The 12996-nt window shown below is 43.4% G+C and overlaps 1 protein-coding gene across 1 annotated transcript in view; it reads right to left on the minus strand.

Annotated features, from left to right (window-relative positions):
- Window positions 1–12996, minus strand: part of LOC146178096 (P-selectin-like) — a 342299-nt gene that overhangs the window by 198883 nt on the left and 130420 nt on the right. The window lies entirely within an intron of this gene.

Raw genomic sequence — 12996 nt, forward strand, 5'->3', positions numbered from 1 at the left:
CTACGAAAATACAGCCAGTTAAAGAACGCTAAATATGACATGCTTTCTTATCGTATTTTCTTTTCTTGCCCTCAATTTTTAACTCGCTCAGCAAAGTATTCGAAAGGCACGTCGCGTTTAAGAGCGGTAATGCCTTCGACATGGCAGGCTGTTATTTTCCTTCAAACAACTTCTTTTTCTTCTTCCTTTTTGATAACGTTCGAAGTTCCTTAATGGTTCTCCCGCCGGCGGGGATGCTCTTCGAGAATTTATAGTCACCTCTGCATTGCCCTCTTTACCTGTCAAGGCTGAGTTATCACATCTCGCCCACCGAGTAGAGTTCATCTCTGGGCTCTATGAACGCTTGAAACAATGCGATGGGCAGTTAGGAATACATGTAGCGTCAGTCTGAAATTTAATTCGTGTCCAGTTCTGACCACCGTTAAAGGTGATTTGAGCACCGGTAGTTAAGCAGTATATTGAGTAAAGTGAAAACATCTTTACACAGGCTTAGAGTTCAACATGATGCCACCTGCTGAGATTCGGCAGCCCATGGTGCGCGGAATGGCGGAATTATTTTCCAAATGTGACAATGGTCTATTTTAATGATCAGATTGCGGCCATAGTGCGCGTACAGCGCAAGAAAGGCGTGATTTGGTGCAATTGCGTCGCCGTAAGGACAATGTGTATTGTTGCTAAGCGATGGTTTTAATTACGTGTTAATTAGTAGTCTTCAATGTATTAAGGCTGAGAAGGTGAGGTACTTATTACTACGAGAAGTAGTGCCGAGTGTAGCAGGACTACATAGGAGGACTGTTCAGCAGTGTTACCTGGTAGTTACTATTTTAGCCAAGTGTTGCTGTCACGTAACACGTGGTTACTAATGACTCTACGATATTACGGTAGAAAGCGATGGCATAAAGGCTCTCAACCAAAACGGCACCTCTCACTGGTGGATATCACCGTTGTGGAGAGGTTGCGCACCCAACTAGCTACCCAAAAGCACAGCGTGTTCCATTTGCTCGACTATGTTCTTTCTTAGGTCTTTTTGTTCCTTATGATAGAAAGTATTTCAAGTTTTTTTTTTTCATTTTTCAAGGGCAATTTGGCATTTAAGCTTACATTGGGACCCCCTGGATGACTTCAGAAACTGTAACCACTTGCCAGAGCAATTAAATTAAATTAAATCATTAAGATGTTTCTGCTCAAGCTCCTATTCATGATTTTCTAGTCACACAAAAATAACTTCTATTATATTTAAACTATTGATTATATTGTTTTTAGATGCAAAATAACAAAGTAAAATGCGTCATAATTAGCATTGTGAGGGTAATATTGAATTTAGCGGTATTTAGCGTATTTTGGCACAACTTGCTGAGAATTTTATATTTATCACTTGGCAACACTGCTTTCGCACAATCTGGTATTTTTGGAAGCAATGAATGACGCAATCGAATTTCACCATGAATGTGTTGTTTGAATGACGTAGCATTAAAATAATAATCAAGAGTTTACTTTGCTGACTCTTACTGCCATGCCCATGTGTCAGATGTCTGATAGAAGGTAGAAACATTTGCAGGACTGGCTTAGAGCGAGGTAACTGTGAAATGTCGGTCGCATAACGAGTTGCCTGAAAGGTCACAACTCAGTATACGACACATTGTCCTAAATACGGACCGATTATGTCGAATCAGCAATCAACGCTTCTTCTTATCTTATTTGTTTTTATGTAGACTAAATAAAAGCTAGGACTTTAGAATACAGCAGACTTTATTTGATGCACGTGAAACGAGGAGCATGCTAAGAAGAACAAGGGTTTTAGCTGAAAAGGTCCTGCAGTAGCAACAAATTAAACGCCACACCACTAGGAGGAGAGAGTCAGTCCATTTGAACTCATCGTCCATTGCAACTTTGATAAGACCCACACCTCAACCAGTGAGGGCACTGTGAGGTAGTCAGGTTTGAGTTTGTTCTTGAGTATTCTTGAAAGTGTGTATACATACATCTGAGCGATCCGGCCCTTGGAAAGGAGTAATTGCTTAGATTACCTATGCTGTGTTACCCCTACTACGCGTTAATAATCTAGTCCAGTATCATTACTCAAAATACATTTACTCATTTATTTACTTATGGGGCTTGTCTGAAAGCATTTGCCGCTTTAGGGACGTTAAACCCCAGAAAGCAACCTTAATTACTGATGGGCTAATTTCTTGAACTGCAGTGGAAGAATTAGGAGAAGAGAATATTTTTTCTATGAAATAGAAATGACATTGAGAAGCATAAACATATTAACAAGTGGTAATAGATAAATAGGTTATTATTAAAATCTTGTTTCATTTCTATTTTGTCCTACCCGATGAAACTCTTGGAAACCGGTTCGGTATGTAGAAAGGTAATTTCGCATTTGAGTCAGATGCTGGTGGAAAGTTCTTTAAAATAAAGCCACTATTTACCATTTTTAGTCATATCGGCACCAGTTACACTTTTGTTAGGAGAGACGAAAGCCCCAAAAATAACATGTTAATGCTTTTTGTACTTCATATTAGTAGGTTAAAGTGCCAACTACTAAATTTTACGGGACATTTCTGTATGAAGAAGAAACTGTGTACGATTAAAGTCTTGAGAAGATGCAGGCCTCGAATGCTGTAGTATAAACAATAAAAGCAGAGCAGGAGCGGACGGGAACTCCATCCTTTTCTTTCAAACCCTTTTTTTTTTTGCTTTATATAAAAAAATTGCTGACGTTTGTCTCGGTTAAACGTGGTTATACGAGCCGAATCTCTGTTAAGCATGGATAGATATTGGTTTGGCTCATTAAAACATTTTATTGCTCAACTAATGACGCGTCTGCCCCTGTTTCACCGGCGACCAAGGTGAAATCATTGGCATGACCCAGTATACACATGGCCAAACGGATTGTTTTATTACGCTCGTACGCTTAAGCTCGTACGCTTAAGGGTACGAGCCTTAAGCGTAGCGTGATCCGGTAGATACGCTTTACACCACGTGACTGCTGATGTCATACCAGCGCGAGAGCTGGGCTACCAAGTCGGCTCTTCAGCGTAGCGTGACTCGTAGCCACGCCGGGCGTTTCGCGCTTCTCCCACTAGGTGCGCTGTAGTCTAACAGGTGGTGTAAATCCCATGAAAGACTGGGATTATGAACAGGTAGAACTACTAGGAAAATTAAGGACTTTAAAGTAGCAAGCCGCTGGTATGGAAAGAGGAAGCCACGGAGCTGGAGGAATAAGCAAATAAGGGAAGCCATTGAACAACGACTGGCTGCTTCAAGGAAACACCGAGAGGCAAAGAAGGCACAGGTATTTCAAGAGGAAATTGACCAAAAACGGGAATCATATCGACAAAAAAAAAAAAACTTGATGTACAGGCCCTCATCCAAAGTTAAATAAAGCAGTCCACCGATCGCAGGATAGCTGACGTACACGATGCCTCTAGAGGCGGGACAAAAAAATTCTGGAACCATATAAGCTGGCTAGGTAAAGAGAATAAAAAAAAAGCAGGACCGGATTCAAGATAACGGGAGAAATTGTTTAAAGGGAGACAACGCAGTGAACTACATTACATCAGTTATAGCCGAGGCATTTAAGAGCGTCGATAGGATTCAGCAAATCAGGAAGCAACATAAGATAGCAGAATACAAAGCAGCTTAGAACTAACCAGTCTAAACTGGAAAAAGGCAGAAAAAAAATAATCCTAACAGCACATCTGCAGAGACAGATGAAATTCCGATCAAGCTGATTAATAAACAGTCATAAAGAATAAACAAATTCCGGACAGCTGGCGGCAGAGTAAAATGAATTTGATTTATAAAGGGAAAGGAGACAGGATGCACATAAAATCCTACCGGCCGATTAAAATAACATCTGTTATGTACAGGTTGGCCATGCAGGCGGTGAAATTAAAGGTGCAAGCATGGGTATAAAGTAACAAGATACTCGGGAAACTTCAGAACGGCTTTAGAAATGGTAGGCGCTTAGATGATAGCCTGTTCGTGCTTACCCAATGCATCTAAATGTCTAGAGTGGAAAATAGACCTTTGTATTTGGCCTTCCTGGACATAAACGGGGCGTACGACAACGTAAACAGGGAACTCCTATGAAGCATCTTAAAAGAAGAAGGTATCGGTTATGAGATAACAGAGTTCCTACAGGATATATACCGGGATAACAACGTAGAAATCACATGGGAAGGGATAAGAAGTACGGAAACTGTCAAGGTATATGCAAAGGATTATATCAATGTTGTCCTCTATCACCGCTGCTATTCATGCTATATATGATAAACCTGGAACGGAACGTACAAGAAAGTAACCTAGGTTTTAACCTGTCATATAGATTAGGTGCAAAGGCGGTAGAGCAGCGCCTCCCCGGTTTGATGCATGCAGACGAAATTGTGCTGCTAACTGAGAGTCTGGAAGAATTGCAAACTCTAAGTATTGAGGAGACGAAGGGGACGCTAAGTTTTAGCACAGTTAAGTCGGGTCTGATGATTTTCAACGCCTCAACTAATCAGGGTCTTAAAATACAAGGCCTTCAAATACCCAGAGTAGCAGAATATAAATATCTCGGGGTATCGGTAAACGAAGGATTGGCATACATTGGAAAGCACGAGCAATCGCTTAAGGCCAAAGGGTGAAGAAATGCCGGGATAATGAAGCATAGGGCATTGTGGGGATACAACAGGTATGAGGTTTTGAGGGGTATTTGGAAAGGAATTATGCATGTGCCTGGGTTTATCCAATTCTTACCTCCTGCGTTTTTCACCTGTTGCTTAATGCTCTTTATTTCTTCGTCCTTGTGACTAGCATACCTACTGGTTAGTTTGCTAGTTCTTTTTCTCCATTGTGAGTCAACGCTGTTTAGGTATAGGTATTTAAATACTTTAGCGGCCCATCTGTTACTGTCCAATTTCCTCAGGCGTTCCTCATATAATATTTTACTCTGAGCATCCCGTACTTCGAAAGATGCCCAGCCCATATTTCCCAGTGGCGCCTCATTTGTGGTTTTGCCGTGGGCCCCTAGTGCTAATCGTCCGATTTATTTCTAATGTAGACTGTACCTGTGATTTTAGGCACAAAACCGCATTTCTAAAACTTCGATGGAAAAGAAACAGAGTGTGGAAATATACCGAAAGTGGAAAAGACAGATCAGGAAGGAAGCTTTCTTTGATAACTCAGGAGGCAGGGCCCTACTTCTTGAAGCTAGATCAGGGTGCCTTAGAACACGCAGCTACAAAAAGAAATTTAAAATGAAGATGACATATGTGCTGTATGTGGTGACTCCAGTGAAACAACTGACCATGTTATACTCGAATGTAATTGCATCCATCCGGAAGTCAATGCAGGCGCAGTCACTCTTCCTGAAGTTCTGGGGTTTAGAGACACCAGTGGCCGGGTGAATAAACCAGCCGTGGAAGCTAGCAAAAAACGACTGGAAGATTGGTGGCTTAAAAGCAGAAAAGGGACATAATGTTAATAATGTAGAAACAAAAATTAAATTAATAGAATCATGGTATAGTTAACCAAAACAATAATTAAGACATAGAGAGAAAAATGGTTGGTTGGTTGGTTCATAGGAAGGGAAAGGCGCAGTATCTGTCACACTTGCTCTGTGGACACCTGAACCGCGCCATAAGGGAAGGGATGAAGGTGGGAGTTAAAGTGGATAGAGAGAAAGGGGGGGCTGTAGTGGAGGGCTACGGCTGGGGATCTTTAACGTGCGCTGACATCGCACAGCACACGGACGCCACTTCGTTTCGCCTCCATCGAAACGGAGAGAAAAATGAGCATGATAGCTACTGCTACCACTCCGTTCCAAAGGGGACGCTCCTATATTCCATCCATCCATCCATGGTGTGACGTCATAAGCGAGGCGAAGATGGGCTGCTAAGTTGGCTCTTCAACGTAGCCTGGCTCGTAGCCACGCCGGGTGTTTCGCGTTTCTCCGGCTAGGTGCGCTGTGGTCTTACAGGTGGTAGGGTGCCTCGATGCGCGCACCCCCCTCTGCCGCTCCGGAGGGTGGGGACATTTTTCGAAAGGGTCAGCGCCGCCTCTACGCGTCCATATTTGAGCCCACGCAAGTGTGTCCCGCTTTTGCGGCGGCTGTCTCGTGGCGTTCCTCGGCGTGCGTTCAAGTGTGGGATTGCAGATGGCAGGAACGCTAGACAAGATGAAACTTCTGGAGGAAAGGCGCAGTACCTGTCACACTTTCTCCGAGAAGTGTGCTTTTAGATGGTACGCCATCGCTCCTGTCGCGTGGCGTTCCTTTGCGCGCGTTCAAGATTGGAATTGCAGATAACAGGAATGCTTCTGAAGCGCTATGAGAAGGGTGGGCCAAAATATGCTCCACCCTTCGAGGGCGCGTATCGAGGCACCCTAACAGGTGGTGTCGCCTTCCATTGGGGACACTTCACCTCTCTTGCTTTCGCAATCTCCTAGGTTTAACTACAGCTAAGCCATCTTCCATTTTTTTTTTTGTCTTAGTGGAACCTGTTAGTAGCAGGCGAACACGCCACCAGTCCAGTTATATGATCGGTGAAATGCTGGTAGACATAGATTTTATTTATTCTGTCTCACCAGCAGGCGATCCTGCTGTCGATGATGAGGGACCTCGTCAATACGCATCGCCGACGTCCACTGCTGATTTCTTCTGTCGTCCTTCACAAGCATGTTTGCATTGCTTCTCTAATCGAGCTTCTCGCTTTTCTTCGGTTTCTGCTACCGATTTCACAAGCTTAATTAATATTCAGGGCTTCTTGCAGGTAAGTTATATCGGCAGGATGGTCAGACTCCGCCTGATACCTACGCAGAAGAGTTGACGCACTGAGACCGGCGCGCGCGTCAGCCATGGCGAAGTTGAAGGACGAAGCGCAGAAGAAGCAGCTGGTATACACTCTAGCCTAGTCCCCTGGTACACAGATATGTACATACGATGTTAGCCTAGAGGCCGGGAAACAACGGCAATGCTTTGAATGAGCGCAGCTTGGCGCCTCTCCACAGCGGATCACGTGACGTGACGTCATATAGACACACCTCTGCTCCGGCGGCTGAAGGAAAAAATCACGACAAATTTGACCTTAGGAGTTGCAGTGCGATTAGAGCTTCTGCTATAAAACCCTGTCGATCAATCTTTATGTTAAATAAATTTCGAGATAAAAAAACTTGGAATAAAAACAAAGCAGAGTTTATTGCTTTCATTAAAGGTCTAAATAACTTTTGCTAAAACCGTAGATCCAAATATTAAGCAACAGCAAAATAAAGCGGGCATAATGTTGCAACAATACTGGCAAATTAGATCAAATTGAAGGACGCGACAGGCGATTAATCGCCTGAAAGGCCGCTACGTTCGCTCTCCCCATCCATTTCACATCCTAAGCCGCTATGCCGTCTCCGCTTCATACAGTGACCCGATTCCCACGTTGCATATGCAAACCCCACCCTGGCGCTCATAAAGTGTGAAACCGCCGGAAGGCAGCAAGCTGCTTCCCTGTGTCCCCTTAAGCGTCCCCTCGTGCAGACGCGTGCGTTTGAGACACGACCTGCCATATAATATGACACAAATACATTCGCCAGATATCGATCTCTACAGTGTGTGCACAGGAGCAGAAAGACCGCCCTGGAATTGGAGCGCGCGCGTTTCAAGACGCTCATAAATCGCAGCAGGAACCGGCCGAGCTGCCTAGGGACTGTCTCAGACGACATGCTTTTTTTTCTGCACTGGCTAATTGCCCGGGACCGGTAAAGCTCGTACGTCCCTAATGTCTGACCGTAGAGAATCAATAACGCACCGCCCTTAATACTGCATGCAAGCGCTTTGCTGTTCGCACGGCAGTCAATACAGGCCGACATTTTTTTGAGCCTGGCCTGGTGTCCAATCCGTGGAGCAACCCACCGGGATTTGTAGAGTGAGCGTCGGGGAAACATGCGGAAGTCGTTCGCTATATGTTTGGAGGCGCGGAGAGCGCACGACAAGGCAGGACTTGCTGGAGCTGCTCGGAAGCAATTTTTGGCTCCATACGTACAGAAATTCTGTTATACAGACAACCAAGTAGGTAGTCTCCAGACCTCAGCTGTCTTTGTAAAAGAGAGAGAGAGAGAAAAAAAAAATGCACACCTTAAGAGCAGCCGGTAAATAGAATACAGGTGCAATGAGTGAAACTGGCTAATAAAAATATACCGCGTGCAACAGCGTAAGCAAAGGAAAAAATTGTAACAATTCACATGAAATTCATGAGTATTGAAAAACAAATGAGGGTCGATTTAGCGTTGTAAGGCTAAACGCGATTAAGGGAAGTGCTTCTTTTGTATTAATTTCGGTTTTGGGTTCAACATACTGATTAGTTTATTTGCGTACACTCATAATGCGCTACATTATTTGAAGGACTACCCCACATGGAGATGAAGCCTCGATTTAACCAAAGCGTACGCACGTGCCCGTACAGCATGTGAGGGTAGCCTGCCTGACTCGGGATCCAAATGTTGTGGTGGGTTCTCCATCTCAAAAGTGTCGCCGAGGTCATAAGCTGCTGCCAATTCGGTCATGTCACGTGATATTGTGACTTCACACAAAGCGGACGACCAATCAGGGCCTGGCCGTGTCACCCGTCAATTACCACCAATCAGAGATGTGCTTGTGAAGAGGACCGCAGAAACATGGGATGATGACGTCTTAATGGTAATGCACTAAAACATGTTACACGCAGGTAATGCACAAAGTACCAAGTTCGAAGACCTAATCATGCACAGTCCGCGTACAGGAAACTGAAAATTGCGGTATGTATTCCTGTGCATTCGTTGTGTAGAGCTGTTGGTTTTAGAAAGAACATGTGAAATTCATCATTGAGAGAAACGCTACTGGGCAAGATGGAGAGAAAGCGAGAAAGAATTTGGGCGATCGAGTTTCGAGGTTCTAACCGGCTTAAGCGGTTTGAGGTTATGAGCATATATTTGGTCGGCTGTCTCTGAAAACTGAATTGAGCTGTGGTAAACGGAGGTCATTATTTTTCTGCCCTTTTTTTGCTCGGCCGGGTTTGCCATCCCTGCTAAAAATCGAAATGGCATCTTCATTACTCTGTCATTTTGATAACCTGGTGTTTCTACAGAAGGCAGAATCAAACCATAATAAAGATTTGTAAGGCTCCAGACGAAGTATCTGTCCAAAAGAATAAATTATAGCCTTGAAATCCGAGATTGATCTCCTAAAAGCATTCAACCAAAAGCAGACATGCACAGCTGTATAGCATGAAATTAAAGCTATCATATGTACGAGGCTACGACCCCTTGGGGAACTCCTCTGCGCATGCGAACAAACCTTAAGCTTGACTTTTACTCATATTAACTATTTCACAAACGAAAATTCTTAAGTTAAAGCTGAAATGTTTTCTTCGAAGCTACCGTGAAGCTTTAACGGTCAGAAACGTTATATGTGCTATCCGTGCCAACGTGGCCAAGTAATTTCTGAAGTCCGCAGTTTGATTTACAAGGCCCCAATGACCACAGTACACTTGCACTCAGGCTGGCTGGCCGAAGTGCAAGGGAAAATAGCATGGCTCGTGCAGAAGAGCAAATCTACATCAATACAATTAGTAATGAAACAGATAACTAAGGCGGTTAATCGCGGCATGGGGATCACTTGAGTAAATGCTGGAAGCATACTGGGTGGTATTGTTAACCATTTACAAACTTGTATTTTTAAAACTACGAAAGATACGTCTGTGCGATCTGCACAGGTTGGCTTCAGAGCAAGGCGGATATAATATAAGTGATAGTGCTTTATAAGACGACTTGTTACCGAAAATAAATAACCGAAGTTCTTATTTTAGACCATAAGGGTAGATTATATGTATATTGCGAAATCGAGGACATAGATATTCAAGGTATGCCCGGTTTTACAAATTTCTTAATCGGAAGTGTGGTTCGAAATGTCTAGAATCAAATACACGCATCTGAAACCTGCTTGAGTTGGCTTCCCTGTATTGTGCGTTTAAAAATTGGACTCTCAAATTTGCTATGCGTCTAATACAGACGCCATTTGTGTATTTGAGAATATAGAAGTTAACATGGTTCTGGTGACATTATGAAGCGTATCCACATAATTTTGTAATTATGCAATGTGAGAAAGACAGCACAACGAGCTTTCAAAATCGTACCATTGACATCTATTTCGGATCACTGCCGATCAAAAATTAAAAAAATATGGCTCACGTTTGACGTTGACGGCTTTCAATTTCCCAATATCATACTGTCCCTTATAACCAATATTTAGAACCTGATTATTTCATTCTAGTAAATCAATCGATTGATCCTCAAGCTCTGTGAAGCAATGCATTCCCGCCTTGCTTTAAACTCCAGCATGCATAGAGGCACTCGTGCAAATTTTATAATACAAGTTTGCAAATGACCAGAAATATCATCTGATATACGTAAGTAGAAATATAAGTAATAAGAGATGTGATGGCAAGCAGGTGTATGCATTCGAAAGACAACCTAATTTATGCTTCATGCATATTCTTTCTATCTTTTACTTCTGACCAGCCCCGCCTGGCTTTATGTCTACACCCTCGCGTTTATGCTGTTCTCAGCAAGGAGTCCGACTATTCTTACCGAAATAAAATTTTCAGGCGGGCAGCGCTCGTAACCATACGTAACCAGAGCGCAGCGTACAGTTCAGCCCTAATGCATGAACGGACGCACGGGAAGCCTCAAAGGTTAGCGCACCTCCGACGTCTTTATCGAAGTGAGTCTTCCTGTAGGAGTTTTTTTCATTCATCTGACGAGGGCCTGCTATCTCAATTTTCATCGAAGCCTTAACTCAATCCTTCCACGCTAGGTTGTACATTACGTTTTATGTTTGTATAAGCGTTCCATGTGGAAATGTGTTGATGCGTTTACTTGCATAGACAAGTCACAACTCGGCTTATATTTGCTTGTTCGTTTTTTCCCGCGATTTCCTGGAAGCGAGCGATATTTCAGCGCCATCTTTGATCTAGAAAACTGGAACAAGCAGAAACATCTACACCCAGCAACTTGTGCAGGTGAAGCGCGCAAGCAGCGATAAGAAAAAAAAAAGCGATGTATGGCTGCTGGCTTTGTTAACTTTTTGCCTTTTGCTTGACGATGTAGACATTGAGGATATTTAATTCGGCAACCCGACGAAAGACGATGAAGAAACAAAAACGTTCAAACATTGAGTTACAGACTCAGATTACTTGAGACTTGCACCATGCGAACTTTTATGACTAGTAGCCCTTTATACCCGGGCGATTTAGTCCCTGCAGCTTGGATTGCAAAACGAGCCCTAAAAATATCACCATCCTTCTTCAAACTATTGATCTATACAGCGCTTTATTTCGCTTTAAGGGTTGTAGTTCTTTCGAGTTAAAAAAGAAAAAACTATAGGCCACTTCACAAATGAAATCTTCACGCTTAGAAGAAACTTGCACAAACGAAAGGTGGTATCAGAAACGAAGTGCCGAGGAAAAAAAGGTATAGTTTGGACTGCGAGATAAAATCTATATGGACACTTAGGCTCCGCTTTTAAGGGCACGACGCGACAGCGTTAATTAATTGCTCCAGTTTGTCGGCTTCCCGCCCGTTAATTCACGCATATGTACTTTGCTGCTCATGTATTACTAATTTTTGTTTTTTACTTTGTGCTCCTATTATCCCGCACATACTAATTAGCCTACAGTCGTCAGCTACCACACTAGGTCAAAGACCATCCGACGTAGATACAAAGCCCCGCTTCAACCAAGCCGTACTAATGTGCTTGCATAGTTGTCAATCTAGGGATCCAATGTCCCTGAAAGGCTGCGTTCCGATCTAAACCTGTCATCGGAAAGCCGAAGCCCGAGTTGGCAGCGCCTCCCAACTCGGCCCTCTGATGTGATCTCCGGACGTCGCCCAAAAAGTGTCATGCACTACGACTTGATACTCAATCACACGCCTGTAATGACACGCTGCCAGACCTTTGGGCTGCTTGCTCTTTCATTGTTTTTCTCCTTGTTTTTCCATGCATGGGGCCACAGTAATACGAAGAAGCATTTGTGTACCCTGTTGAGCTCGATATTCTAAACAAATTTCTAATAATGTTGTCAAAGATGTTCAAACAGTATTTCGCATAAACATTTCCGCCTCGGTCATACATAAATAGCTGCTAAGCGCATTTCAGCATTCTCCTTCTATTCTTAGCCCAACTAAAGGAATTGTGGAAGAAGATAACATTTTCTTTTTCTAAAAATCAGCTGCCCGTATTTTACTTGGTGGAGCTGCACCCAGAATACACAAAACGTGAGCGTTTAAGAAAGAAATTCGTCGGCCTTTTCAGTTTAAATAAAATTCTTCAGCTTACTTTTTCACCCTTCCGAAAGCTATCGCAATTTATAAAAATGATAAAGATATTTTCACCGCCCACATACGCGGTCAAAAAAGCGCATTATAAGCATTAAATTCCGCCGTCTGTGTTTCAGGGCCAAAAGCGTCGCTAAACATATCTGTTTTCGTTGCTCAATTCTTATCCCCAACAAGTGTTTATTCGTTGTCATCAGTTGTGTTATGATTTCACGTAAACACATCCCCAAAACCTTGCAGCGAAAGACGAAAAACAGCAGCAAACAATAAGCGCTTTAAACGATTTCCCAGCATGGTGCAAAGTTCCACAGAGTGGCCTTCACGTAGCCACAGGCGTTCTCCTTCAGACCGGTGAAATCCCCGCACACTACACTTCGTGGTAACAGAAACAGACTTTTCGGTTACTTTTCTTTGTGGCCGGTCTAGTCTCTCCTACATCGCCTTAGTTCATTCCTTATTATAGCAACCCCATGGTCTGAGTCGATGGGGCGCTAAACGCTATAAACCATAAACCAAGCCAACCCACTTCCTGGCGCATATCGGCCTTTGTTTTTTCTTGTGTCTCTTCTAAGTTTCCATCTCTCTGTGCCCACAGGCCATCCTCCGGCAAACAGCGTGGCCGGTATTCTTGTTACGCTCTGCCGAGCGGCA

Source organism: Amblyomma maculatum, chromosome 9 (genome assembly GCF_055883805.1).
Source record: "Amblyomma maculatum isolate TAMU_Amacu chromosome 9, ASM5588380v1, whole genome shotgun sequence".
NCBI classification, from domain to species: Eukaryota; Metazoa; Arthropoda; class Arachnida; order Ixodida; family Ixodidae; genus Amblyomma; species Amblyomma maculatum.